General features: G+C 36.9%; 1 non-coding gene across 1 annotated transcript; it reads right to left on the bottom strand.

Annotated features, from left to right (window-relative positions):
- Window positions 1-3837: 3837 nt before the first annotated feature.
- Window positions 3838-3942, bottom strand: LOC112533834. Its single transcript, XR_003078189.2, has one exon. It is a non-coding gene; the product is annotated as a small nucleolar RNA R71 (small nucleolar RNA).
- Between the last annotated feature and the right edge of the window lie 2058 nt (window positions 3943-6000).

Raw genomic sequence — 6000 nt, 5'->3', positions numbered from 1 at the left:
TTGCTTTGCTTATATATGTTGAAAAATTTGTAATCTTGTCCTTGGCGTGCTGGTTAAATATATGATTGGCCCAAATCATCTAAAATATTCTGAAGAAATTCCTTTTTTTTTGTAGAGGAATTCCTTTTTTTCCCGGCGGAATAATTAAAAATTTAGTATTTAATTTTTTAATTTCTTTAATATTTGAATTTTTTTTTATTCAATTAAGTATATGAATCTCTTACTTTATGTATATTATGGTGTCTCTTATAGATTTTATAGGTTAGAGTAAAAAATTAATTTATTTTTACATGTAAAATTATCTAAATGTTCTTATTTCTCTTTATTTGTAATTCTATTGCTTCTTTTCTTTTTTTACTTTCTATTTCTATTAAATCTTTTTCAATATTTAAAAGATAAAGATGTTGAATTAATTTTTTATTTATCTTTTAAAAACTTCACCATCACTTTCTAAGTATTTTTTTTAAGAAATTTAATAGCTCATTCTCTCTCTTTTTATTATTTTGAGGTGAAAGAATATATTTTATTTTTATTTTCTTAGATTAATGTAAGAAAATAAAAGAATAAATGATAAAATTATATAAAGAATGATTTAAATCAATTTATTACTTAAAAACAGATTATATAAGCACTTTAACCTATAAAATCGGGTAGAAATTGAATATTTTTAGTAGGTTCAAATAATTAATAGAACAAAATAAATAGTTTAGATATCAAAATAGAAAAAATAGAAAAGTTAAAGTACTAAATTTATAATTTTTCCTATTTTTATCTTAATTACACTTTTATTCTTTTTATTTCAAAGCCAAATGAAATCATTATTGACTTTTACTTTCGACATATTTAACTATCTCAATCAAAATAATAGATTTTTTATTCCTTTTTTACTTAGAATAATATTTTTATCCTTAAATTTTATTATAAACTAGCTTTTTTGTCCTAGAAAGATTGACAATGTTAGACTAAAATATTACTTTATTTAAATTATAAAAGACAAAAGTTTTACGTTTATTTTAATAGTGGAAAATAAAATTTAATATGAAGATCAAAATATATCTTTTCTTAAATGTCAAAGACGATTTCATTCAGTTTTTAACCAAAAGAAAAGAAAATGTAATTGAAATTAAAATTCAAAAGTGAAAATAATAATTTGACCCTTTTAATTACAGACGAGGGAAGAAAGAGTCGAACTTCTTTTTTTATTTAATAATCTAGAATGTTCTGAGTAGAATTATTATGGGTGATAAAGTATTACCTCAAGAGTTTTGAGGTAAATACATACCAAAAATTCGAACTCAAAACGTCAGTTAAGTTAGAAGAGACTATTACCATCTCATCTACTCAAGACTTTACTTTTTTGATGTATTCATTAGGTGCTTTTTTGCTAGAAAAAAGTACAAGTGTGTTTAACACTTTCGTCTATATTTCCAAAATACTACATGAAGTCCTTAATAATAAACACAAAATAACTAAAGCCCTTTTATACAAAAAATAATTAAGGGTAATTTATTCTATTCATAAGAATTAAGTATAACATGTTAGCAATTGATACACAAAGGTGTATTAACCTAACATTTGTCTTATGACAGACAGACAAAAAGACTAAAGTGTCCCACATAATTCAAATACCATGGCCTACAAGTAATATTTTTGAAATGCAAGGAAAAAATAACATCAAACAGAATAAACCTTAAGGTTATGTCTGCTTGATTCATGAGAAACCTCAATAAAAAGTGTGCTCCTTGATAAGCATCATACTACACATGTTTTCATGCCCGATTGTTCACATTTTTATGCATGATTATCCCGTTTTATGCTAGAATCACCTGTCTTTTATTTCCCTTTTCGTTTCAGGTCATTTTCGAAGGACACCATCGATGTCGAGGGAAATCGTGAGATTACGGAGCAAAATCCATCAAATTGGGCGAGAACAAGCACCCCGAGGGTTGAGCACGGCCTGGACTCCGGCCGTCTTTGAATTATCAAGAGGCTATCCCTAATTGTGCCATTTCGGCCGCCCGTAGCCACCACGGCCTGTGGTGGATCGCACGACTGTGGTGGCTCGGCAACAGACTCCACAGTTGACAACGGACTCGTGAGGTCTTGAATCAACTATATAGGCGATTTTGAATTCTAATTGAAGAAGATGATTTTTGGACTCAATTCCAAGACACACACTTAATCAAATATTTCCTATACCTCAATTGTAGACTTGAAGAGATCAATTTTCATCAATTGAAGGGGGGATTCCACTTATTCCAACATCGAATTGAAGATCAAGACAAACTTTGGGAGCATTCAAGAGGCAACTAGGGTTTGAGATTTTGAATTTGCAAATTTAGGGTTTCTCATTCGACTTGAAAGAGAAGGGTGTACATACCTTTAATTTGTTTTTCCTTATTTTGTTCTTTAATTGCTTTGACTATGAACATGAGCGTACTAGATCTTTTGAATCCATTAGGGTTCACCTTTGTTGATGGATTATGCTTAATTGTTAGTTTTTATAATTGTCATTCTTGCAATCTTCTTGCTATTCAATAATAAAAGTTTGATGCGATTAATTTGAGACGTTGGATTAATTGTTTATTAGGTTGTTTCTTGACATTGAGAAATGCTTGTTACAACTGGATTTTGAATAGTAAGGACCGGTAGTTAACACTTAGAGATGAGGTTGATTTACTCACGGGATTAAAAACTAACAACTCTTAATAGTCTTAAATCATACTTAATGCTAATTTGTAGTAATCCGATAGGAAGAGATTCCATTAGGTTAGTGCAGTTTAGGAATCCGGTAAGCTCGAGAGAGGAACTGGGATTCAATTCGGGGATTTAGGCAACGGATAAGCAAGATCGGCAATCCATAAAATTCATCTTTAGAATTCCATCACTTAGGCTCCCTTTTGGATTTATTTCTCTCTTTACAATTGTCTTTTAATTGTCCATTGTTGTCCTTCATTTACTTAATTGCACTCATAACCATTACCGGTATGTTAGAACTTTCACACCCTATTTCGGACTAGATAACATAGCAAGCGGTAGTAACTCTAGGTTCACCCGATCTCCAGGGATCGACCTTGATACTCACTAGTGCTAGGCATCGGTAGGTTCACTGCCTTAGGTGTAGGTTGCATAAAGAACCCATCAAGTTTTGGCGCGTTCTTGACTGTGAACTAGAGTGAATTGTTTTTGTGTTAATTTAGTCATTATTTGTTTTATTCATTTATTCTTTAATTTTATTATTATTTATTATTATATTATTTTTGTTGATCGGTGGTTGTGTGGACTTTCGGTTTCAGGTAGTTTATGACCAGGAGCTCAAACTCGAATCTTATAGAGCCTCTATCCGATCCGAACGATCCTCGGACTCTTAAGGAAGAGGTTGCAATTAGAAGAGGAGGAGATTGAGGTTGAGATACCTGTGGATAGACTAGACACGATGGAAAACCATGACCCCACGCCGTAGATGAGGATCGAGGGCGATGTACGAGTTTGCTCGACCATCTTTGGATGGGACGAAAACTAGTATAGTCAGACCTGCTGTAGCGGCCAACAATTTTGAGATAAAGGCCAATGTTATCCAGATGATCCAACAAAGCGTGCAGTTTGGAGGATTGCCCAGCGAGGATCCCAATGCACATATCTCCAACTTTTTGGAGATTTGTGACACATTCAAAATAAATGGAACAACCGATGATGCCATTCGACTGAGATTGTTTCCATTTTCCTTGAGGGACAGAGCAAAGAGATGGTTGCAATCTCTTCCACAATGACGATCACTACCGGAAAGCGTTGGCCGAAAAATTTTTATATAAGTATTTTCCTCCCACTAAAACCGCTAAACTTAGAAATGACATATCTTCTTTGTGCGGTTTGATGATGAAAGCATGTCGATGCATGGGAGAGATTTAAAGATCTTTTGAGATGCCGCCCACATCACGGATTGCCGGTGTGGATGCAGTTCGGACCTTCTACGGGTTGAACCTCATGATGAGGCGAGATGGTGGATCTTTGCGGCGGTGGGGCGCTAAGCGAGTAAGACGCGAGCAAGCTCGAACTTGATAGAGGAAATGGCCATGAACAACTATCAATGGCAATCCTCTAGAGCCGACCGGAAGACAAGGAGTGGTCAACCAAGTGGACTCTACAGCCTTGGCGACTTAAGTGGAGCTTCTAGCCAAGAAGATCGACCAACTCAGGATCTTGGGTTCACGCGTGACGTTGGGCTGCGAGTTTTGTGGTGGCCGCATTACGGTCTGACTGTCATGCGGGAGGTATATTTGCTTCATCTTCTATTAGTTTTCCATCTAATTCTACTATATCTTCCCGATGTTGAACAGGGTTGATTATATGGGAATGCCCCAAGACAGTAGAATAACCCCTACAAAGAATACATACAACCCTGGATGGCGCAATCACCCCAATTTCGGTTGGAGGAACAATAATGCCCGTGGTCCGCCAGTTTCCAAAGACTTCATCAACGTACCACAACAACAACCGGTGGGCTGCACAAGCTCCTCCTCCCCAAGAAAAGAAGTCAAATTTAGAGGAGCTCATGATGAAGTTTGTGACATCTACGGAAACAAGATTCCAGTGACCGATAGTGCACTTAGGAATCGAGGCCTCGATTCGAACTTGGAGACTCAAATTGGCCAAATTTCTAAGATGCTTTCGGAGAGACCTTCGGGATCGCTCCCTAGCACTACAGAGTCAAACCCGAGGGAGCATTGCAAAGCTATCACCTTGCGTTCGAGGTAAGAATTTGACTGGTTCTTCGCCTTTAGGCCGATAAGGATAATACAATCGTGCGGTCGAGCCGGCCTAAGGAAGGACCGGACCTTGAGATGGTAGAGAATGAGAGAAAGAAAGAAGGCAGGCAAAAGAGCCACAATGGAGCATCGGCCCCCGCACCATATCCTGAGGTTGAGGCAGGGATATGGTGGACAAGCAATACAGTAAGTTTCTTGACTTATTTAAGCGGTGAAAATTAACTTACCTTTTGTTGAGGCAATTTCACGGATGCCAAATACGCCAAGTTCTTAAAGGAGATTTTGAGCAACAAGAGGAAGTTGGAGGATCTTGGTCAGGGTGGTGCTTAATGAGGAGTGTTCATTATTCTCCGAACAAACGCCACTCAGCGACGAGATCCGTGGAGTTTTACTATCCCTTGTATGATTGGTGATTTATCAATTAGTGGTGCATTGGCTGATTTAGGAGCCGATTAACTTAATGCCCACTAGTTTATTTGCCAAATTAGGGTTGCATGAGCCAAAGCCTACTAGGATGAGTGTTCAATTAGCGGATAGGGTTAAAATTCCTAGAGGTATTATTGAAGATGTACTTGTAAAGGTAGATAAATTTATCTTTCTTGTAGATTTTGTGGTAATGGATATGGAGGGTGATAGCACTGCCTCTTATCCCTGGGTAGGCCTTTTCTAGCTATATCGAGGGCTATCGATGTAAGCGATGGAAAGCTTAAGCTTAGAGTTAATGATGAGACCATTACCTTTGACCGGCCACTTCCATGGGGCGATCCTTTGGACTATGATAATCGTATGTTCTATTGATGTTATTGATGATGTGGTTGAGTCCCATTTACAAGAAATTTTATGTTCGACCCTTTCGCAAGTAGCATTAGGCCGAGGATGAGGAGGAGTTGTCCAACGAGCAAGTGTTGGAGCAACTCATTTTATTGGCTTCCGAGCCGAGCTTGTCAACTGATCCCTATCTTTTTCTTGACAGTCCGGGGTGCGGAAAGTAAAGACTTCATTCGAGGACCCACCGCTTTTAGAACTGAAGGAGTTCTGAGCCACTTGGTTTATGCCTTCCTGGATGAAGAGAAGCGCTTACCGGTAATCATAGCGGTAGATCTAACTCCGAAGAACAAGCCATGCTGTTGAAAGTTCTAAGGAAGTACAAGAAGGCCTTTGCTTTCAATATAGCCGATATCCCGGGCATAAATCCAAGTTTCGCTCTCATAAGATTTCATTGGGGGCGTTTCGG

The sequence above is a fragment of the Ricinus communis genome, chromosome 6 (assembly GCF_019578655.1).
Source record: "Ricinus communis isolate WT05 ecotype wild-type chromosome 6, ASM1957865v1, whole genome shotgun sequence".
NCBI classification, from domain to species: Eukaryota; Viridiplantae; Streptophyta; class Magnoliopsida; order Malpighiales; family Euphorbiaceae; genus Ricinus; species Ricinus communis.
Note: the sequence above shows the minus strand (reverse complement) of the source record. Positions and strands in the feature narration are given on the sequence as shown.